Source organism: Myxine glutinosa, chromosome 6 (genome assembly GCF_964187855.1).
Source record: "Myxine glutinosa chromosome 6, kmMyxGlut1.1, whole genome shotgun sequence".
NCBI lineage: Eukaryota > Metazoa > Chordata > Myxini > Myxiniformes > Myxinidae > Myxine > Myxine glutinosa.
Genome location: NC_136266.1, coordinates 119,336,846 through 119,362,313, shown reverse-complemented (window position 1 = coordinate 119,362,313; position 25,468 = coordinate 119,336,846).

Here is a 25,468-nt window from a genome sequence, read left to right as displayed (position 1 = left end):
CCCAATTGGCCCGATTCCACCCGACGTTGACCAGATCGCACCGCAGCTATTCAATAGGGAAAAGACAAAGGCGACACGGATGTGAAGAAGAAGAAGAAGAAGACAAAAAGGTTGGAAATACTACTAAATTTATTCCTACTATTTACATGCTCAAAGTAACCAAGGAGAAGGAAAGATAATAAAATAATATACAGAAGAATCAGAGACACAGTGCAATTATTAGCTTATACAGACTTAATTAACCCAGGGACAGAACAAACAAAACAAACTCACGTACACAAGAAGGGTGGAAAGGCAGGAGGTGGATGGCTGGAGGGAGAGGAAGGTCCAAGGGGGTCCTGCAGCACAACCGGCGCGTTTAGCAGCCGCCGTTCCTTCACGGCCCTGCTCCAAACCGCCGTTCAGGCCCCCAAGCTGCTGTTGTGGCTGCTGTGGACGTCGCGTGCTTTGCCAGGCCTTGTCCGACTCGTCTGGTCCAACCCTCAACTCTTTCTTGGTCCACTCACTCTTTACCACCGACTCCTCACCGCAACCAACGCAACCACTGACCACCACCACCGACTCCTCACCGCAACCAACACAACCAACTGACCACCGACTCCACTGACTGACTCTTCACGACTCTCCACTCACGACTCACTTGCGCGCGCGCCTTTATAGCGCCTCTAGCGATCAAGCCGCCGGCCTTCAGGACACGCCCATCGGTGTGCTCACCTCGGCCCTGGTTGGTCATGCGACCCTCTGGCTCCGCCCTTGATGACGACGGGCGGGCACGCCTTTCTTCTCCGACCCGAGCGCTTGTTCAATGGTGGTTTTGGAGGGGAGGTAATTGGCAATCGAGGCTCGGCAATGACGAAAGGGGATGTGAAGGAAATGGGGATTTTGGGGATGGGAATGAAAGGGGATCTATTCTCTTTCACTGGTGCAATGGAGTACTTCAATTAATGGGAGACACAGCCTTACCCTAAAACACAGAATAAGAGATAACAATCAAACAGGGGTATTCTATTACTTGGCTGACGTGTATGCTTGTGGACTAATTATGGGATGCCCTTTCACCTTTACACAGCTCCGGAGGCAGGGGGGCGCAGAATAAACAATAATCATCACCAATTTACCACAATACAACACAATCAAAAAAATACAGGCCTCATATCCGCAACACTGCACCCTCCTCCTCTTAGGCACGCCCCGGGCCTACAACTTTTATTTAGTGGGACACGTAGGTGTAGTTCCCTCTACTTTTAACCTGACCCTGAGTACGACAGTTTTAAAACATAAATAAATGTGTCCCGCTGCTCCATTGCACCCTGCCTAACAGACTTACGCCCACAGTTAACCGAATTGCGGAATGGTCTTCAAACTATACACTGACGGTGGGAAGCATTATTTACAATGGCGCTATTTTTATTTACAAAACTAACCCAGGACCTGTGATTGTTCTTTCTGGGGGGGAGACAGTCTGCTCTGCATCGACGCACCATGAAAGCACCCAAAAACGCACCAATACACACCCAAGCACCAATCGGTGCAGTCACCATTGTTCATCAGTGTTCAATCATAAAAAATAAATCAACAACCCCTAACCCTGCAGGTGATCTCTTGCTCTTCGGCTCCCTCTGCTGGTTATTATTATTTGGTCTTCCACATGTTGTCATTCTTTTGCTTTGCTTACTGGCGGCCTATTTGTATTAAAACTTGCACCCAATGTGTCCATTTTTATTTATTTTATTTATGGCCCACAGGGCCGACTAGTGTGGTTCACCTGTGGGGCATCGGTGCCCTGTGGCCAAGGTCCGCCAGCAAGATTTCGGGCCCTCATGGCCGGTTCCAGCAGAGGGGCCATGCCCCAACCCATGGGGTCCATAAGTGGTGCTCGGCCACTGACATGTGGTCCATAATGTGGTGCATCGATGCAGACAGCTGGTTCTGGGAATTCCGGGCGCACAATGGCCGACCCACGCACGCTCCCCTCGGCGCCCCATGGCGCACAGGTCATGTGGGAGACAAAAAAAGAGACAATTGAGCGAGGGGTAAGGTCACAAGGGTACACATCAATAAGGCAATGCAAGGCGAAATGCGTACGGAGGGCGAAGTGAGAAAGCTCGTCCCTACCGTACGTCACCCCCCTGTCACCTACACTACCCTTGCCCTTACCCCATATGTACAAAATCTACCCATTTACAAATTCGTCACTACCATCACGTCTCCCCATATTTCCTCTATACCAAATTCGTCGCCACAATCCCTCTACTTCAAAATTTGCCATCACCAAATTCATCATCAATCCTCATAAGGAGGCAGAGATGGAACATCAAAGCACAATGTCACACCCACGTCATGATGCGTCTCACAATCCAAACATTTGCATCATAAAAATAATCAAAACATGGCATGGTGTGGAGTACCTGTCACCTCAGGTGAGTGGATGCGGATGGTGTGAGGAGATCCTTCATCCTAACTATCCTCTCAATGATTTTAACACACTTTACACTACCCGGGGTCTTTCCCTGCCAATCCATTGGCCACTAACACTATGGGTTCTAAAAACCAATTCCCATTGCCCAAACTGTGGTGCTTCTCAATTTGGGGTCTCACTCCCCCGATTCATCTCCCGGTGCCCTTGCACAATTTCTGGGCTGCGACGTGTAGCTCTCCCAGCAGGTCTACCCACCTGCACACCTCCACCACTGTAGTTGCCACCCGAGCTTACCTAGCTCCTCACCCTAACCTAACTAACTGGGGAAGACCACTCCTGGCTCTGTCACCCCACTCGGTGCCCTCTGGCACTGGGCTACCCGGGTCCGTCCTCCGGATCCTCGGGCCCCATCCACAACAACTACTACCGGCTCCCAGAGCCCACCTGCGGCCTCACCTGGCCGACATCCTCACAGTGGTGGAGTGCCCAAACCAACTACACACACTAACAGGCTACACGCCCAGCCATTTCCACAACACTAATGCACCCATCCAAAGACCATTCTTTCACCCGCACCACAGATGCCAATATCCAACCACAATTTACCTATACCCTCTACCTAACGCTTACACTACCCGCCCCGGGTATTCGTGATGGGGGTCCACTCTTCCCCCATTCACACCTTCGCACCATCCACTCCACTCCACAATTTCCACCATACTCACTCCACGACCATCCATTCCAATACTCCATACCATTTATTCCATACACCTGTCCTCCATTCACCTGTCGTTGCACACCTGTGCAATCATACCTGGTGCCACCTGCACCCTCCTCCTCTTCCTGGACCAGTTGGTCAACACAACACACATCACCATCACTCACTCATACACTGCTCCACACACCTGTTCAGTTGCACACCTGTGCAATCACACCTGTTCAATCACACCTGTTCAATCCTCACACACACGGCATCATCTCAGCTAACTACTCCCCTCTGAAACGTGCGCTTCCCTGTCGCCCCTTTAAACTATTGCGCTCCAACGTCATTATCATCCATACTAATCTACCTGCGTCCCCACTACAGGTATCAGTCACTAACTAACCTTAACGTTACCTAATGTCAATCTTCGCTAGATCCCTACACACGATATATCCTAACCCTCCCGGGCTAGTTTTCACTGCCATACACCCCATAAACTATAGCGCATTTGCCCCACCTGTCTGTGAGGGATGGTGGATTTGCCATCCCACCACATCGGGGAGGTCCTACTATCAATTTCGCTCGTCCAAATCCAACAAATCAAAAATTTGTCATTTACTGCTAATCACCGTACCAATCATCAAATTTCACCTTTTTCTAATTTCGGGGCCAAAACACTAACCTCATCACCCGTCTACTTATTAGATCCTCTCGGTGCGCCAATTCCCTTCTAAAGCTCGGCTTCGTACAGCCGAGCAATGAACGCGGGTTCTTTGGTGCCGGCGGCTGGATGCGTCCGGCACTCGGTGCAGGGACGGGGGCTTACCCGTGCCGAGATCCCACGCACCACCTCGGCGCGGAGCCATCCAATTGCCCGATCTCGACCTGCCGGATCGTCTCAATAAAAAGTGGTCGCCATGACGACCCTTCCTATCGGGCTGCCCACTCCGCCTAGTGGAGCCCGGACGCGGCCGTTCCAAGCGAGGCCCAGCGTGGATCGCGTACGGCGGTCCTTTCGAACCCGCCGTGGCTCGGATCCCCGCTGGTTCTCGTGGCACGCGAAGCCCGGCACGCACCGAGGGCCCGATTCGGCTAAAAGTCGCTCTAACGGCTAACCCGGTTACCGTCGATGCCTCACCTGCATGCTTACAAGCATACGCTACCCCTTTCTTGCTCATACCTCCAGCTGTTCCCATGCTCCTCGTACCTTTCCTTACACCCCTCGGTACACTCATTCCGCTCACAGACTTGGTCACACACCTGACCACCGAACACCTTGGCACACATTCGTCGCTCGCACACCTCACCAACACACCTCTTCGCGCCCCTTCCTCGGTCACCTCCTCTGTGACCATCACAGGTGTGCTTTCACTCGCACACCCAACCACGTGCCTCACGACCAACTCAAGTGTGCATTCCCACACACGCTCTACCATTCCAGGTGTACATCCTCGCTCACCTGTCACAACCAACTCACGCTCCGTGTCACTCTCACTACTTTCACCTCCATTCTTGACAGCGCACTCACCCTTACTCTCGACAGCACACTCTTTCCTCATGCACCCGTCCGTTACACACCTTTCTCGCGCACACTCTTGCGCACACTCTCCCGTTACATCCTCTGTAACACTCACCACAGGCATGCATTCTCCCTTACTCTTGACAGCATGCGCTTCCCCCATGCACCCGTCCGTTACACACCTTTCTCGCGCATCCTCTCGCGCACACTCTTTCGTTACTTCCTCCGTAACACTTACCACACCGCGCTTCCATGTACCCCCTCGCACACGCGCTTCGACCAACTCACTCTTGACGGCATACTCACTCCTCGGCGTGCACTTTTTCCTCACACACCCCATGGTCGGACATTCTCGCACACCTCTTTTTTCGCACACCAGACCTGTCGCACACTTCACCAACGGCCTTTCACGAACACCCGGATCCAAACCAATCCCCAAGCCGACTGAAGCTTTCCTCACATCATGTACATTTCCGATTATATCGCCACTCACCTTGGCACCTCGTCTCCGCACCTCCTTTGCCACCTGCAAACTCTTTATTTGGTTAGTGAGCAGCACATTATGAGTTGAGCACCGACCTTGTACCAATTCCATTACCTCCTCCTGGATTTCTCTCTTAGTTTCTGTCCATCTCTTCTTAATTTCACTCACCTCTTCTTCCACTTCCTCTAATTTTTCCTTTACCGCTTTTATTTCCAGGTGCGTCTCCTCAAGTTCGTCCTCTAAGGCTACCGTGACCGTCTCTATGTGCATCCTCACCTCTCGGTCCTTCGTCTCCATTATCTCTGTCACCTCGTCCACCCTCCTTGTCAGTCCCTCACGTACCATCTGACATTGCCTCTGTGTCGCTATTAATTCGTTTTTAATTTCTTTTTGTGTCGCCTTTAACCCTCCTAGTACCGCAGTGTTCTTTTGAACCTGCTCCACTAGTACTTTTTGTCCCTCCGTCAGCTGTTCCACCTCCTCCGTCAGATCCTCTATTCCCCCCTGTAACCTAGCCGTATTATTCCTCACCTCTTTCTCCATACGCTTCTCACCTCGCTTTACCTCCTCGCGTAGCCCCGAAACCTCCTCACCTACACCTCGTCGTATCTCCTCCATCTCTTTTGTAGATGCCACCCTCATCTGACCCAATTCATCCCTCTGAGCATCCAGTTTACTTTCTAACCCGATTTTTACCTCCTCTATCTGCTCTCCCATTTGTTTAATTTCTCGGGCGGATTGCTCCCCTATCTCCCGCAATTTGTCCTCCATCCTATTTTCTAGCCCCATTAACCCATTTTTCACCTCTTTTATCCCGTTGTCTAACCCCTCAAAATTTTTGTCTAACTTCCCAAATTTCTTGTCTAACCCCTCACCGGTACCCCTCGCTTCGTCCCTCATTACCCCCATCATTCTGCTTTCCATTTTCGCACTATCAGCCCTTGCTTCGTCCCTCATTTTGTCCATAAGGGCCCCGATTTGTAGCAACAAAAGGTCCGAATCCAACGGCGGCGCTGCTACTGTCGCGGGCGCGGCAAAATTTGGTGCCGCTACACCCACGTGCGCGGGGACGCCATTTTGCGCGCCTGATACTCCCTCAACCGCCTCCTCATCGCTCCCCTCCATTTGATCCTGGGTTACTCCTAACCCCTCTATCTCTCCCACCGGCATCCCGTCGCCTTGACCAGCCATGGCGCGATTTCAAAGTTCAGGTTTTGTAAAACAAAACAAATTTCGGCAGCTCCAAATTTTGACCAAATTTTTTTTTTTGATGTTTTAAAAATTTGGTTCGGGCCCCGAATCTCACTCCCCGACACCAATTGTTACTTAATAACACAATTGGTGTTCCAAAATTTGGGCCTAACAAATTTAGTCCCAGGTCCGAATCCCAACTCCTGACAACCAATTGTTACTGATCCCGGTTTAGATGGTATGATGGGCCGAGCGGATGGTCCAACCGCGACCGAACAGTTATTCCCCAATTGGCCCGATTCCACCCGACGTTGACCAGATCGCACCGCAGCTATTCAATAGGGAAAAGACAAAGGCGACACGGATGTGAAGAAGAAGAAGAAGAAGCCAAAAAGGTTGGAAATACGACTAAATTTATTCCTACTATTTACATGCTCAAAGTAACCAAGGAGAAGGAAAGATAATAAAATAATATACAGAAGAATCAGAGACACAGTGCAATTATTAGCTTATACAGACTTAATTAACCCAGGGACAGAACAAACAAAACAAACTCACGTACACAAGAAGGGTGGAAAGGCAGGAGGTGGATGGCTGGAGGGAGAGGAAGGTCCAAGGGGGTCCTGCAGCACAACCGGCGCGTTTAGCAGCCGCCGTTCCTTCACGGCCCTGCTCCAAACCGCCGTTCAGGCCCCCAAGCTGCTGTTGTGGCTGCTGTGGACGTCGCGTGCTTTGCCAGGCCTTGTCCGACTCGTCTGGTCCAACCCTCAACTCTTTCTTGGTCCACTCACTCTTTACCACCGACTCCTCACCGCAACCAACGCAACCACTGACCACCACCACCGACTCCTCACCGCAACCAACGCAACCAACTGACCACCGACTCCACTGACTGACTCTTCACGACTCTCCACTCACGACTCACTTGCGCGCGCGCCTTTATAGCGCCTCTAGCGATCAAGCCGCCGGCCTTCAGGACACGCCCATCGGTGTGCTCACCTCGGCCCTGGTTGGTCATGCGACCCTCTGGCTCCGCCCTTGATGACGACGGGCGGGCACGCCTTTCTTCTCCGACCCGAGCGCTTGTTCAATGGTGGTTTTGGAGGGGAGGTAATTGGCAATCGAGGCTCGGCAATGACGAAAGGGGATGTGAAGGAAATGGGGATTTTGGGGATGGGAATGAAAGGGGATCTATTCTCTTTCACTGGTGCAATGGAGTACTTCAATTAATGGGAGACACAGCCTTACCCTAAAACACAGAATAAGAGATAACTATCAAACAGGGGTATTCTATTACTTGGCTGACATGTATGCTTGTGGACTAATTATGGGATGCCCTTTCACCTTTACACAGCTCCGGAGGCAGGGGGGCGCAGAATAAACAATAATCATCACCAATTTACCACAATACAACACAATCAAAAAAATACAGGCCTCATATCCGCAACAATATATATATATATATATATATATATATATATATATATATATATATATATATATATATATATATATATATATATATATATATATATATATATATATATATATATATATATATATATATATATATATATACATACACACAGTCGTGGCAAAACATATTGACACACTTCAGTCCATGCCCATGCATATATCTATATATATATACAGACGTGGCCAAACATGCACTTTTTTCAAATAGCTCACAATTTTCTCAAAAAATAAGATGAAATTGACAACTTTTTGGTCTCCACATTTCTTTGTTTCACTGTTAACATTACAGAACCATTGTTTTTGATTCAGAACTTAATATATCCTTTTAAATCAGAAAATAAAAAGAAATGGCATTGACAAATTATTGACACCCCAGACTTGATATTTGGTAGCACAGCCTTTGGACAAAATAACTGCAGTCAAGCACTTCCTGTAGCCATGAATGAGCTTCCTACACCTCTTTACTGGAAGTTTGGCCAACTCTTCTTGTGCAAACTGCTCCAGCTCTCCCTCTGATTTGGAGGGTGCCTTCTCCCAAATGCTGTTTTCAGATCTCCCCACAGGTGTTCAATAGGATTTAGATCTGGACTCATTGCTGACCACTTCATAACAGTCCAGCATTTTGTCTTGAACCATTCCTGGGTGCTTTTTGAAGTGTGTTTGGGGTAATTGTCCTGATGCAAGACCCATGACATTCGACGGAGACCCAGCTTTCTGTCACGTGCTCCAAAGTGCCTTGGTAATCTCCTGATTTCATGATGCCATGCACACATTCGAGGCACCCATTACCAGAGGCAGCACAGCAACCCCAAAACATCACTGAACCTCCTCCATGTTTGACTGCAGGGAAGGTGTTCTTTTCTTTGAAGGCTTCATTTTGTTTTCTGTAAACGTAGAGATGATGTGCCTTACCAAAAAGCTCTATTTTGGTCTCATCTGTCCACAGGACATTCCCTAAGAAGGATTTTGGTGTGTTCATGTGTGTTTTGGCAAACTCCAGTCAGGCTTTCTTATGTATCTCTCAGCAGTGGGGCCCTCCATAGAACCCCCTTTCATTGAGTTGGCGATGGATGGTGGGAGCTGAAACTGTCGTACCTTGTATCTCAAAGTCAGCTTGAATCTGTTTGGCAGTTGATTGAGGTGCTTTCTCCACCATTCGAACAATCCTTCGCGGCAATCTTCCTTAAAGTTTTTATTGTCCTGCTGCAAGACCGTCAGGGAACCCCGCCCCCGAATGTTCTCGATGTGCGTCAAGAAAGGCTGTGACGCCCCACCCCAAAAGGAATGATTGGTCATGGCCATGGACTGAAGTGGTGGGGCGCTGGGATTGGTTCAAGGCTAACGTCAGTGAAAAGAGGGGATGGTACGTTCCCCACCCCCCCCCCCCTCTCTCTCTCTCTCTCTCTCTTGGTCCTGACTTTAGTCATGGGCGGTCACGTTTTGCCTGGGTGGGCGCCTGTGAGGAGATCTATGAAAGCTTTTGATGCTTTTTGGGAGCTTTGCGAGTGGAAGGGAGGAGGTTTTGGTGGCTGTGTTGTTCTTTGGAGGCGGAGGAGGCCGCAATCAAGCCAACGGAGGTCGTCCTGTCTGCTTGCCTCATGCCGGTGGCTGCTAAGGGCTCGGTGCCCCCGCCCTCTTGTGCGCTTCATGGGTGGTGGCTTCGAGCTTCAACGACCACCAAGCTCCCAGAGTTGAGTGCCAGCAGAAACATTACTTATTTTTATTGTATCACTCCCCTTGTCTGTATATGAGTCTGTCTTGAAGGTCTCTCATTTAGGAATGTTAGATTTTACCATACATTTCTTTGTTAATATCCTGGCATTTATTTTCATTAATTCCTTATTTATTGCATTTCCAATCTCTTGTCCTGTACGTTTGTTTGATTGTGGTTTTGAGGACTAAACCCCTGTCTCGCCCGTCAGTGCAGGTAAGGACCTTGCTGCCCCTCCACCACCCCTCCCACCTCCTCCTCCCTCCCCCCCCCATGCATGCACAAGGTACAGCCATAGTTGGGTAAACGCCGTGGAGGTAGGTAAAGCTCGGTCGGCTATCCGTCACCCTGCGGTGTTCACTACAAAGTAGACACACGACAATATATCTACATATATAAAAGAAAGTTTTTGTTTGTTTGTTACTTGCCGGAAAAGATTCCGGCAAGTATGTTGATTGGTTGGCTTGTCTGGCTGTTTGTTACTTGCTGGAAAAGATTCCGGCAAGTATGTTGATCGGTTGGTTTGTCTGTTTGTCTGTTTGTCTGTCTGTTTGTTACTTGCCCGAAAAGATTCCGGCAAGTATGTTGATCGGTTGGTTTGTCTGTTTGTCTGTCTGTTTGTTACTTGTCAGAAAAGATTCTGGCAAGTATGTTGATCGGTTGGTTTGTCTGTTTGTCTGTCTGTTACTTGTCAGAAAAGATTCCGGCAAGTATGTTGATCGGTTGGTTTGTCTGTCTGTCTGTTTGTCTGTTTGTCTGTGCGCAGCACTACGTCTACACCGTTGCACGTAGAATCGCCAAACATTACACACATATTTGCCTTGTCCTGGAATAGACTGTGCCCAATTGATGACGCCATCGGTCATGTGGTTCGGCCGCCATCTTGGAAAACCCAAAAATTTTGCACCTCTATATCTCCGAAAATGCTGAATAGAAAAAATCGAGACATGGCTCATTGTAAAGAACTCTCCATGGGGAATAAAATATGTTAATGATGATGTCATTGGTGCCTCCATTATGACGTCATAATTCGACAAGTACAAAACTTCATCCGATCAAGATGCAATTTTGAAAAAAAAAAAATATTGTTATTGCTATTGTTATTTCGGTGGGGTAGTGATATATAGATTTAGGTAGATCTGCATAGGTAGGTGCTCCGATGGTCATGGGTGGCAAGAACCACTTTTATGTACAGTAAGTCAGGGACCTGTGTAGTCCGGATGTCGGAAATTTGGATATTTGTCCCCGCCATGAGGGGGCGGGGCATGTTATTTAGTTCAGGGATTACGTTAATTCTCTTGTACGTCATTCCCTCTATGATCATTCCTTTGTCCCGTATGGCAATGCACCATCGACATTAGTTCGGCCCATTAGTGACACCACACACACTACTTAAATTCCCCTCCACCACAACAACAAAACTCACCGGAAGCCAGTTCGGGGCACTGCCGATGGAGTCACAGCCAGCCACATCACCAGCTGGCAAAGCAACACACATCGAGCAAGCCAGGCAATAGACACTCCAAGAAGGACTCGTGATTGGCCAGGGGTGGGCAAGAAGCTTCCCTGGGATTGGTGGAAGGAGGGGCGATCAAGAAGCAACAAACTGATTGGCCACCGACGAATGGCATGAGAGAGAAGTGACGCGGCCATTGGTGGGGAGTTGAGCCTGTGATGTTGGCCGGCAGGGATTGTCAGAGAGAGAGAGAGAGAGAGATGATGTCAAGAGGGGTTGATAAAAGTGAGGAGAGACCGACATTTTCTCTCTCTCGTCCCTGCTTGTTGCAATCGACAGTGGTGCCTGGACCTCGTTCGCTCTTGCCTTCACAATTCCTCTGCTCCGACCTCTTGGACTCACGCCTTCCTTCACCCTCGACCCTCTGTCTTTTCTGATCCGAACATTGGGTGCATCGCAGTTCCGTGCCGAATCGGGGAGGGCATTGCACGGCTGAGGAGGTGGGTTGCACGCCCGCTTGCTCGCTTGGCGAAAGAGGCCTTATCGAGGCCTAGTGAACAGGGGTGCATCGGGCCGTCGGGGCCTTGTTCCCACCAACCAGGGCCACGTCCGGACTGCGCTCAAAGCCTGATGATCCCTGACACACTGCAGACAGAGATAAGCCACATCATGCACCGACATGACGCGGATCTTTTCTTACATGTCCATTTGTCCGTGTTCTAAGTCTGTGTGTAGGAGCGCTCGTTAGGGGGTTGTAGTATTTTCCGGCACGTTCTTGTTATCGGGGTCCGGCAATAAAGCCGTATTTATTTTTGTACATAAATTCCGTCTTCGGTTGGATTTATTACCTGCAGGTTTGAACACCAGCTCGGATCGTGCCAGGTAAAAGCTCCCGCTTCTTCTTCCTCTCCCTTCCCCCCCCCCCCCCCCCCCCCCCCCCACGCTTGCATAGTGAAATCCGCCATTGAATAACGCCTCAAAGTAAGCTCAATTGGTCATCCGTGGGTGCTTCGTCATAATGGAGCCATCCACAGGACCATATATATATATATACACAGTATGTATATATCCTGTGTGTAGGATGATGATGAGCTGCATCTGGAAGGGTGTTATGAACAGAGTGAAAATTAGAGACAGAAACAGTTCGACAGAGCATCACTGACTGTTAGTTGGGGAAGACAAGGCACAAGGAAGAGACTGCTCAATGGTGACCCCAGAGGATGGAGTTGGTTTCGACAAAGTAAGATCGTAAATCAGTCAGGCAGTCTTAGAGTGGATGCAATCCAGAATACCAACGACTGGCAAGGGAGAACCACCCTATGCATGGAAGCACCCTATACGTTCCATGAAATGTCAGAATTGGGATTTGTAGAGGTTGAGAAGCTAATGGGAGTTCAAGTATTTGCAAGAGGGCCAAGTTTCTTGGAGGCAGATTTGGCAATATTGAGAATGTGAGGCTGCCATGAGAGATTGCTGGAGATGAGAGCTGGACATGAGACAGGAGGAGTGGCTCAGTGTTGATTTTTCTGGATAGAAGGAGGGTTTGAGTCTTGGAATGATTGAAAGAGACAAGGAGTCAGAGCTCCATTCGAGGGTGAGATTGAGATTATGATTGATGGAGGCTGTAGTTGAGAGGTGATCGACAGTGAGGAACTGGGAGGAGGTGTACTGTGATATATAGCTTTTGGAGTAGTGGAAGGTGAACTCGTCAGCAATGGACAGGGTTGTTAGTAGCTTTGTGGAGGTTATTGATGAAACGAAGAGGGAGGGCAAGATGTCAGAACCTTGACATCAACCAGAATTAATGTGATGAGGTCAGAAAGGGCATCATCAATGCAGGTAGAAATAGATCGCCCAGCCAGGAAACTGGAAAACCAGGAGATGAGCTGAGACTGAAAACTGTACATTGGGAGCTTTGCTTGGATATATTTGTGCCAGACCATGTCAAAAGCTTTGTTGATGCTCAGCACAATGACTTGACTTTGTCTGAAGTGCATAGGAGATTAATATTGTTACGTTTGTAGGGGGTAGGGAGTATAGACCAGGTAGTGTGTATAGATTAGTGTGCTCCGACTGAGGCGAAGAAGAAGCACCAGCTCATGTACTATAAGTAGGGTTCCGGTAGACCTTGTGTTCGGAGTAAGGTGTATCTTCATCCCCATTACGAGGAGTGGGGTATGTTAATTAGCTCATGGATTATGGGTAATTTATCCCTTGTATATAGTTACCTCTGTAATTAATTTGCTATGTCCCTTTTGGCACCACACCATAGAGACGAGCAGAAATCAGCCATTAAACAGCTCACTAATAATAAAAACCTACCGGAAGCCAGGACATTGAGCGCTGCCACTAATGAAATTGACTTTGGAAGCGCACAGGCAGGGAAGGCCGAGGTCACGCCCTGAGGAGCCGTGATTGGGCGGGGTTTTGATTGACGGGAAGGACTGGTAGGGAGTGACTCGCTGATTGGCGAAGCACCCCAGATGACATGAGAGCCTGGGTGATAAAAGAACATGATAGCAGACATCTCTTCGCTCTTTGCTCTTCTTCTTGGCTTGATGCGCTAGCGGATATTCTATGTTCTCTTCTCCTTGGCTCCTCACTCTGACCGATTCCCTCTTGCGCCTGCTCGTTTTGAACTTTGTTGGTGAACGATCGCATTTTAATCTCACTCCCTATCAACGCCCTTCTGACCTTTCTCTGATTTGGATCTCATCACGGGCGGCCATGCGCCGATATCTTGCTGGTGGTCGTGAGGAGGAAGAGCCGTGGCTTTCCGAGCAGGAGCGACAGGTGGACGAGCGCTGCTGGCTGGCCAACAAACGAGCGGTTCCCCGCCAACGAACGGGTGGTTCCCACCAACAAGCGAGCGGCTCCCGCCAACGAGCGAGCGGTTTTGACGACCCCTGACGAGACCCCACCAGCCAATTTGAGTCGAGTCCCCTACATAAATTACACATTTGTTTTCCAGTTATTCTATCCCATTGTCTGTATACGAGTCTGGTTGTGGGAGCGCTCCAAATTAGGAACCTAGTTCATCGTGCATTTTCTTTGTTTGCTGGCATTTCTTTTCATTAAACCTGTTATTTTCGTACATTTTAAACCTGGGTTGTTCGAATTGATTTATTGCAGGGTTGGTGACGTCGGGTGGAAGCCATTCAGGTAAGGCTCAGGTTTTCTCTCTCCCTCTTGCTCCCCCACGCGTATTATCCGCCATTTGATTGAATGCCTCAGAGTAACAGCTCATTTGGTCATCCATGCTACCCTACGGTGTTCACCACACAAGGTAGTCACGCGACAATATCATTCGTTGGCGATGTAGGCGAGGAGGTCACCCGTGAACCTGGCTATGCAGGAGCCATATTGGTGGTCATTGTAGAGAGAATAGGATATGAGGTGAGTTAAAAGTTGTTTATTGAGGAGACTCCATGAGTTTGGATATATCGGAGGCCAAGGCATTTGGACAGTAATTGGAGGAATCAGACATGTCGCTCTTCATTGGGACAGGGCAGACAAAGGCACGCTTCCAAGAGGTTGGGTAAATACCGGTGCAGTAGGAAAGGTTGAAAAGCTTGGAGAGAATAAGACCAAGTTCAGTAATTGCCTAACAATTAAATAAAAATCTGGTACTTGCCTCATCACAATGAATGATTGTACAAGGGACAGGATAGCAGGGTAGGATAGCAGGGCAGGATAGCAGGAAGTGTGAAAGCATGAAAGAAAGAGGAGAGAGAAGTTTATTAAGAAATGATTGTCCAATAACTATATTGGTATATATTCAGGGATAAAGATGAGCTGAGACTCGTAAATGTCAATTTAAATCACCTGTCAGTGGAAAAGATGTCAAGATGCTGGCTAGGTCAACATGCAAGATTAAATTGGTGGTTCCATGAAGACCCACAGAGAGACGGACACTTTCAAGAGTACTCACACATGATGAAAGGGGAGCTGAAGAAAACCAGGAAAGATTTGAGAGTTATTTGGATATGATCAATTTCAGCAGAAAGTGGGAGCGATTGGGGGAATTACGTATCAGAATCCCCAAAGATTTGGTGAGTTATATAGTGTAACAAAAAGCCTTGGGTGCAACACCATCAGTGCGAGGACCGACACACCAAGCCAATAGGGAATGGTGGCAGTTGAAGTCACCACAGATTAGGGAGAGAGAGATACGCCTTACATCTTCATTTCTTCCTTCTCCTTACTAATCCCTTTTCTTATCAAACCTCCCAATCATTTACGCAACGATGCCCATTTCTTTCCATCTGTCTCACTTCCCTTCCTTTTCCTGATTTTAATTCTCATTCCATGCCCTCTTTCGTGCGGACCGAATAAATCGATTTTCACATCTTTGAAAGGACACTGCTCATGTCTCCTATCAATACGCTGTGCATCAAACGAGGATTATTTTCATTTTTTGATTTTTTTTCACTGATTGCCATGAAATCAATTTGGGCTCGATTCCGAAATGTACGATTTGCCAGGAAAAAACCATAGCAAGTTCAGTGCCCTTTTAAGAGGTAAAACGAATATGACCTACACTTGAAACAAATCCATTAAAATTGAAACTAACACTTTGACATAAAAAATTATTTATATGTTCAAAACTGCGGTCGGTGGGATCATCATAAAGACGACGTCCCAGATTAAAAGTTTTCCTTGGATTTATTGGTGAAAGCGGCAGCGGATTTCATTATTGTGGAATTAAAGTACATCTCACTTTGTCTTTTCAATTGCGTTCATACCCGGGCGCGGGGTTGCAAGCATGCTCTTGCCCGTTTAATCAACAGCCTCCGTGACTTTCCATTTCTGGTGAAAGGCGAAACACTCGCACATCACAAGTGCTTCCAGCCATGGCGCAACACCTTGTGCGGCAATTAAGTTCTGTCGCGAAACCGATGCATTAGCACCAGGTGGTGAAATTAAATGCGCTTTGGAAAGACTTTATGTGCCCTTATACGATGGACGTTTGGACCAAATATGCTGTAAGATAACTCATACTTTATTGAAGCAGTTATCGTTTATGGTGTCAGAAGTGGGATTTGGTAATTCACAAAATACAGAACCACACACAAACACGAAACAAGAACATAGCATTACATTACATATTCGACAGGTATGTTTGGTAGATGAGAAAATAAAGAAATTATTGAGGCACCGAGACTTTGAAAAGTTCAAGTAATTGTCACCACTTTCAGGGACACGGGCTGCGCTTTCCCTCCGCTCGGAACAGTGTGTAGTGACTCTTGAAATACCTCATCTCATGCTTCACAGACAGATGCTCCGAGGAGACCCGGAGACATTTTCTAACACAGTAACCTCACAAGCCTCTCGCGTGTCACCTTTATCTTGTCAAGGCAAAAAACACCAATGCTTCCAAAGACCTTCGCGATTTCTCATCCGTAGACAAATGTATATTGGCTTTTCATCGTTATATTCATCTTCTCTCGCATATGAGGCTTTGCTCGCACATTGGTGATTTACAGTGGAGCCAAGAGATGAGGCGTTTCAAGACGATGAAAGATGTAGCCATTGCTGATAGGCGTTTTCAGCCGCTGGGAAAATTAAATGTAAAGTTTAACGAGGACGGTTAGTAATGAGAAGGCATTAAATCTTCTGCACAGGATATATGAAATTTTTTTAACAACCACACTGAAAGCTGTTAGTTAAGGTTAGGGCTTGTGTAGCTGTTGGTGGAGGAGCAAACTGGATTGAGAACAGGGTTAGAGATAGGAAGGGAAGAATAGTTGCTAAATGTCAAGGGGGATAGGGAAGTTGTAGTGGAGTACCTCGGATAAAGGAGTGAGGACAATTATCGTGTGGTGGGTTGGAGTGTGAGATATGCAATTGCATTTAAATTATATCAATGATTGGCACAACAGCAGGGAGAAGAGTTTGTAAAAAAAAACAAAAAAACAAGCAAACAGGGGAAAAAAATAATATATATATAAAAAAGAAATTGTAAAAAACATTTGACAAGAATGACCGCACTGGGGTCACAACCTGCGACAAAATCCGGTAACGGGCCAATCGGTAAACGCGCATTTAAAGCGGTCTTAAAAGATGAACAGTGTGATTGGGAAACATTTAATGCGCTATTATCCATTCACCCTCACCACGTTATATCTGAACGAGCTGATTCATCACATGGTCTCGGATTGCTTAACCCCAATATGTGGCCGTTCAAAAATAATGTAACGCTATTTTATTTTCGTAATTTCCGTATGTAACACTTGATTATGCACCATAACATAACACTTGATGACATTGCATTCTGACAGGCTTGATTAAACCTTACTATTATTCGACATATAATTCGATTTTTCATGGTCCCTCATTGTGAGTAACACTTGAACCAAACAAAGCAATGGAAATCTGAAGCAACAAACCCGGGAAGTCTATAATCAGCAGAGGCCTACGAGTGTAATGTATTAGGCCCGCCATTAAACCAAGATGGCTGCCATATCATTTCGTCTCAGTGTTATGGTGGGTGGGGTTGGAGTCATGTGACAGATGTGGGTGTGGTCCGGCAGCTGTCCGACCAATGGGTGCACATTTTCAAAAATTAATTATCCCTCACAACAACCCCGACAACAACAGCAAAAAACAACAACAACAATAACAATGCAAAGCTGTGGTAGACCTGCGACATGGAAGATTGTGCTAAACTTAGAAACCAGGCAGAGGTGTGATCCAATTCAGGAAAGTTACAATGTTCTCATAGCATGGGGAGAGGAATAGCACAAGCAGTTCAATATCGGGAAATGTGAGATATTGGACAAGGGCAGGAATAATAGAAATAGATACTACTAAATGCAATAATAGAAATAGGAACTACATAATTTAGGGACAGCTTTGGAGCATGCAATTCACCAGAATGATCTCAGGGTCATTGTGGATATAGGAACCTAAAGCAATAGGTGCAGTACCTGGCGGAAAAGCATTGAAGATTCTAAGTTGCATTTGCAGGGGATAGGAGGTGGGATTAATGTTGTAGAGTAATTTAATGAAGGCTCACCGCGATTACAGTATTGTGTACAGTTTTTCTCGCCATATTCGAGGAAGGACATAGCTGCATACATGGAGTTCAGTGTAAAGCGACTACATTTAAGATAACTAGGACGTGCCCGTACGTGGCGTACCCGTAACCGTACCGTACCCGGAACCGTACCCGTACCGTACCCGTACCCGTGACGTGCCCGTAATGAATATGTACAAAATATAAATATGTATGTACTACAATCGATCGTACCTTACAACAATCAACACAGATTGCAACGTCAAATAAATGAATACGCTCTCAAATGTGCCGTCCGAGGCAGCGTCTGCTCGCCACGTTCAGCGTCACTATGACTATCCGTAAGTCCGGAAGTGACGTCCTCATTTGACTGTCCGGAAGGTCGCATATCGCAGTTACGATGAATCGCAAATTAGTTTTAATTAGTTTTAAAACATAGTTTAACGCCAACATAGTTTGCCAACGTGAAATAAATGAATACGCTCTCAAATGTGCCGTCCGAGGCAGAGTCTGTTCGCCACGTTCGGCACACGTGATAGCTCGCTGCTCTCTGATTGGTTGAATCGTTTTTTGGACATAGCTCGGTAACTACTTGTCCGATTAATTTCAAACCTTGAAAAGGCACATCCTCGGGTCCCCAGCAATATACCTGGCAAGTTGCAAGTATATCGGACCCGTGGTTGTCGAGAAACAGCGGTCACAGACAAACAAACACACACACAGACATACACACATACACACACACACACACACACACACACACACACACACACACACACACACACACACACACACACACACAGAGATTAGTGGAATTATAGATAGACTAGGGCATGCCCGTACTATATATATATCTAAAATTATATCCCCCCCCTCTATTTACATGGAATGGTTTGGTCCAAAGCGAACGGCTTGCGAGTACGGTGACAATCCCCCCCCTCTATTTACATGAAATGGTTTGGTCCAAAGCGAACGGCTTGCGAGTACGGTGACAATCCCCCCCCTCTATTTACATGAAATGGTTTGGTCCAAAGCGAACGGCTTGCGGAGTTTGGTAAAGAAATCGCCATAGCGTGCACAAACGGGCAGGAAAGCGAAAGAATCGCAAATTAGTTTTAATTAGTTTTAAAACATAGTTTAACGCCAACATAGTTTGCCAACGTGAAATAAATGAATACGCTCTCAAATGTGCCGTCCGAGGCAGAGTCTGTTCGCCACGTTCGGCACACGTGATAGCTCGCTGCTCTCTGATTGGTTGAATCGTTTTTTGGACATAGCTCGGTAACTACTTGTCCGATTAATTTCAAACCTTGAAAAGGCACATCCTCGGGTCCCCAGCAATATACCTGGCAAGTTGCAAGTATATCGGACCCGTGGTTGTCGAGAAACAGCGGTCACAGACAAACAAACACACACACAGACATACACACACACACACACACACAGAGATTAGTGGAATTATAGATAGATGAGTATGTGTTAATGTCAAAAAAATGCAGAAAACGTTTTTTTGAAATTACGTACCGGAATGGACAATACCAAGACTTGGAGGAATATAGTTTGAGAGTGGAAAAATAGAAGTGAAGACAGAAGTGGCGCAGGTGTGTTTCATACATATAATCCACTGGCTGAGGGGGTCCCCGTGTGCATGAGATGTGCCCTAAGTTACTCTTCATAATATTGAAGTAGACCATGAGACATATCAAAAAAGTTTGGGTAGACTTTTGGTAACCCGGCAGTAACAGAGGAAATTACGTCATTAGCCACGCCCTTTGCCGCTCTATTGATACCAAAATTTCGGGGTAGGGGAAACATAAATCACAATAACTTTGGAAGTATAAATCACATAACTACAAAATACCCATTAAAATGTTTGTATTTAAGTACTCTATTCATTACGATAATCATTATGCAAATTAATATGTTAATGAGGTCACCAGAGGTCAAAAGGTCACAAAACCCGAGTACAAGTGAAAATTTCACACTGCTCCAAAACAATACCCACCAAGTTATGGATTTACTCACTTTTACATTTATGATGCATGGAACGTTTAGAATAGATGCTACTGATTACTTTGATATGCATTTGGGGCCTTTTAATGCCTAAGTTTATTACATAATATCAATTGAAAAATGTCATAAATTTAAAAGGTGGAATTTTTTCAAGTCCTTGGGCATACAAAGTATGCTGTCATGCTGGGACCATTTGTTAGCAATATGAAGTTGCCTGGTGTTAGGCTTGCGGCTAGGGTGCCGGCTTAGGATACAAATCCAAGGATCCTGGGTTCAGAATCCCGGTCGATCGCTGAATTAACGCCAGGGGGGTTGACTCAGCCTGTCATCTTTCCGAGGTCGGCTAATTGAGTACCAGTTCACTGGTAATTCCCTGTTTGTCGTTAAAGGCGGCAAAAAGGGTTGGCGTCAGGAAGGGCATCTGGCTGTAAAACATTGCTTCAAATAGGGGACCGAAAAACAACAACAACCACGGTTACCGAAAAAGGCCAACCCCCGCTTTGTGGGGAAAAATGGCCTCTAAAGGTGGTTTTTTATTATATGAACAGTTTTTGTTGTCAAGAATTCTCCTATGCTCTTTAGCTTTAACCCTTATTGCTCTGTAAGTAGGAGGCCCAAGGTCAAAGGTCAACTTTAATCGAATTCCGTTGCCAGCGCATGTCAAGAGAACTCCAGTCAAGGACAGTGCATTACAGTCCACATGTTTAGTTGACGTGATGGCCAACATCAGAAAGATAAAAATAAAAGATCTGCAGACATTTGGAGATTTCTGTGATAATTTTCTGAACTATGTCGCTGCAGTTGGTCAGGTGGATGACAGGTTGGATTTGGTCTTTGATTCCTATGTCGAGGGGTCCATAAAAGATTCCGAGAGAAGGCGCCGTTCAGTTAAAGCGGCAATTGAAATGAACATTATCAATTACGACACACCATTACCTGTAGAAATGGACAGATTTTGGGCATCAAGCAATAATAAATTTAAACTCCAGATGCTTCTTCACTCACAAGCCATAAAGCGCGGAAAAGAAAGACCTTCCACAGTCAACGTTGTGGCAAGTTCTTTTTCAGGTGTATCTGGTGCGGTTACATGCCAGTCTGTCAAAGATGGCTGTTCAACAGAAATGCCAGACCTCAGTCCCGATGTAGAAGAGGCAGATGCTCGTATCATTCCACATGCGATGCATGCAGTCAAAAGTGGAACTGAACGTATTATCGTATTGTCTGGTGATACAGATGTGTTTGTACTGCTTATGCACTACTGGAATATTCTTCATTACAATGGCCTAAGCGAACTTTGGCTAAGGGCTGGTGTTGGAGATTCAACGAGATACGTTCCAGTTCACACATTAGCACCAAAGGGTGGAGAAGAACTTTGCTATGTGCTACCACTTGTTCATACCCTGTCTGGCTGTGACTACACAAGCAAGGTGGGAACAAAACATGCAGCCTTGAATAATGCTAGTCCATCTGAGTATCTGAAAGACTTTGATTCTGGAACAAGTTGTACCGACAGTTTCATGGCGTCATGTGAGGCATACCTGGTACAAGTTATAAAAAAGAACACCAAGTGCACAACAATGGATCAATTAAGAGACCACATGTACCATCACAGTAAAGGTGTATCCTTGGAGCAACTTCCGCCAACTAGCCATGCAATACAGCAACACATCCATAGAGCGTTTTATGCAACCTATCAGATGGTGACTTTGTTACACCCTTATAAGCCCACATCACTGGATCCAACTGCCTTTGGCTTCAGGGAAGCAGATTAACTTTTGATGCCAACTAAAGGCACGAGACCAATTCCTGAAGAATACACAGTTTTGTGCAATTGCAAAAAATGCAGCAATGACAGATGTGCCCGTCGCAAAAAATGGACTTCCCTGCATTAGTTTCTGCAAGTGTCAAAGTCTCCAGGGTGATGAACAAATTGTGCAATGCAAAAACCCCTCTGGTTCAACTCAGTATTAGCATAAAGGAAATGCCTTTATGGTATTAGGTATGTAGCAGTAATTTACACTGTATAAGCATCGCTGGGTCATCTGGATCCCTTTGACAAACATGCGAGTAAGCAACGGTAAATTACTAAACTTGTGGACAATAGAAACTATTGTGTTAAAACATGTACTTGTCTATCATTGCTTGAGATATGTCTCTTTCATTTGACTAGCAGATCAGGCATACATAACATTTTATGGAACCATGGTCATCATTCCCATGGGTATTTTTAAAGGCTTCTTGGCTTCAAATAAGATTTCAATTAAATCTAACCTTATGATGTGTCCGCCTACTTGACAAAACACTGAGGGTTAATACAATGGACTGAAGAGCATAAGGGAACTCTTCACAAAACATAACTCAGAATACATTCTCAAATTGCTAAAGAAGGTACTAGTATGCAGAACATTCTATTATACTTATGGACTGCAAAAAAATCTGCCTTTTCAATTTACGGCAATTTTCAGTTGATGTTATGTAATACAATTAGGCATTAAAAGGCCCCAAATGCATATCAAAGTAATCAGTAGCATCTATTCTAAACGTTCCATGCATCATAAATGTAAAAGTGAGTAAATCCATAACTTGGTGGGTATTTTTATGGAGCAGTGTGAAATTTTCACTTGTACTCCGGTTTTGTGACCTTTTGACCTCTGGTGACCTCATTAACATATTAATTTGCATAATGATTATTGTAATGAATAGAGTACTTAAATACAAACATTTTAATGGGTATTTTGTAGTTCTGTGATTTATACTTCCAAAGTTATTGCGATTTATGTTTCCCCTACCCCGAAATTTTGGTATCAATAGAGCGGCAAAGGGCGTGGCTAATGACGTCATTTCCTCTGTTACTGCCGGGTTACCAAAAGTCTACCCGAACTTTTTTGATATGTCTCATGGTCTACTTCAATATTATGAAGAGTAACTTAGGGCACATCTCATGCACACGAGGACCCCCTCAGCCAATGGACTAATACAGGTGTTAATGTGTGGACAGAGTTCCTGGGAGGGTGGTTGTAGCAGGGTCGATATATAGGCAGATGGGATCAATGGAGGGATACACTGACAAAGGCAGAAATGTAGACTATGATTGGATGGGTATGATATGTGGGTGTGAGAAATGCATTTACTTCACATTTATCCATCACCACATGAGCACAGAACTTCACAATTGTGGATGCCTCTTCACAGTGATTGTACCCTCCGCCCCCCCCCCTTCCCAGCTCCCACCCCAACACAAGTTGGGGGCGAAATCTTTCCCACTCTTTCTTGCTGCCCAGATTCGTCAGGGCAGCGCAGCCAAAGTGAGAGCCCTGATTGGTCCTCTGGACCGCCCCGATCCATCTTTCCTCTTTCTCTCTCGAACTCCCTTGTAGCCTTGGCTACACACAGGTGGGAGTCCACCATCTTGGATGTTGGGGATCTTTGGTTCTCTCCAGGGTGATCGATTGGCTGTCTCCGTGCCACGGGCCTGTTTTAGAGAACTGGCTAATACAACAACATGAACAATCATAACTATTCTCACCCCCACCGTTTTCCCACTCGACAACACCTATACCTCGCTGCCAACACTGCCGGTTCACAGATTGCACTGACTCATTGAGTTATCGCGTGACTTCCTCCTTTCCAAGAGCAAGGACCTTAACTCAATGTTTCATTCAGTATTGCTCTCAAAACTGGACAAACAAGGTGTTTTCACTCGTAACACAAGCTATCGGACACCAATACAGCAGGACCAATAACATGGCGGATGAAAATGAACACGGATTTACATGATTGAACCATGCGAGGAGTGAGGGCGAAGATTTCGAGATAAAACCATTACTTCCATGCCACGACTATCAACATTATCCAATTTATAATTGTAAGCAGGATTGTTTGGCCTGATTGGTAATTTTTTCCGAGTGCATGCTTCATGATATCGTGTTAGTATCGCCATTACCTCCTGAGGCCCTTACACGTGAGGTAAAAGTAAATTGACGTCTGCAATGTCCTTGTACTATAAATGTATAGGCTCCCCCAAATGAGCATGACACAAAGACGGTGTGGCAAATATGCTCTTTATAAATAATGCTAGCCTTTTCATCGCGAAACTAAAATTTTAGAAAATAACAATTGGGTTTCATCGTGACATCATTCCACATCCGGTATGCTGGCCGTCCGCCATTACGGAGGATAAAGGCCGGAGGCAAAACTAAATTTGTCAAGCACAAAATAGTTTGAAACTGTTTTTGAAGTCATCACCACGCATTTAACAACAATATACCAATGATACATTTATTAATGTTATTTTGTTTGTTTTGCATCTCTTCCAAAAAGGCAGTCTATACCAGCGAACGGCCTTGATGTAGTGACATCACTGAAAACTATGAATAAGCCTATACAGTATAAGCAAAAGTGCTAATATGTCACCCAGACTTGAGATTAAGACTTTAAACGAATTAATTAAAACAGCCTCGGTGGAGTAATGGTTCGAGTGTCCCCTCTGAGTCTGGGAGGGTCGGTGGTTAGAACCCTGACTGAGTCATAGGAAAGACTTTAAAATGGTACGTGCTGCTATCAATGCTGCATAAAAAAATTGCACCCATGTCCGAAGGAAGCGGTTCAGTTTGACATTTTTTATACGAAATAGGCAAAGCATAGAAATGAACAAAACCCTTAGACTTACCTTTTAGAACCTATTCGAAATACCCTTTAGAACCCTAAAGAATTACACTGTATAGCCCTTTATAATTACACTTTAGAACCCTTTAGAATTACCCTTTACAATAATTACTCTTTAGAAACAATTGGAATTACCCTTTGGAACTCACTAGACTTATCCTTGAGAACCCATTATAATTATCTTTTATAACCCATTATAATTACCTTTTAAAACCCTTTTGAATTACTCTTTAGAGTTACCTTTTATAACCCATTATAATTACCTTTTATAACCCATTATAATTACCTTTTAGAACCCTTTTGAATTACTCTTTAGAGTTACCTTTTATAACCCATTAGAATTACCTTTTAGAACCCATTAGAATTACCTTTTGAATTATTCTTTAGAAATACCCGTTAGAATCACTCTTTAGAACCCATTATAATTAGCTTTTAGAACCCATTATAATTACCCTTGAGAACCCATTTTATAATTACCCTTTAGAATTACTCTTTAGAACCCATTAGAACTACCCTTTAGAATAACCTGTTACAACTACCCTTTTGATTTCGAACTACCCCTTTGAACCCATTATAACTCACTAGAATTACCCTTTAGAACCCATTAGAATTACCTTTTAGAATCCTTTAGAATTACTCTTTAGAATTACTCTAGAATTACCCTTTAGAACTACCCTTTATAACCCATTATAATTACCTTTTAGAAAGCATTAGAATTACATTTCTGAACCCATTAGAATTACCCTTTAGAACCCATTAGAATTTCCCTTTAGAATTACTCTTTAGAACTACCCTTTATAACCCATTATAATT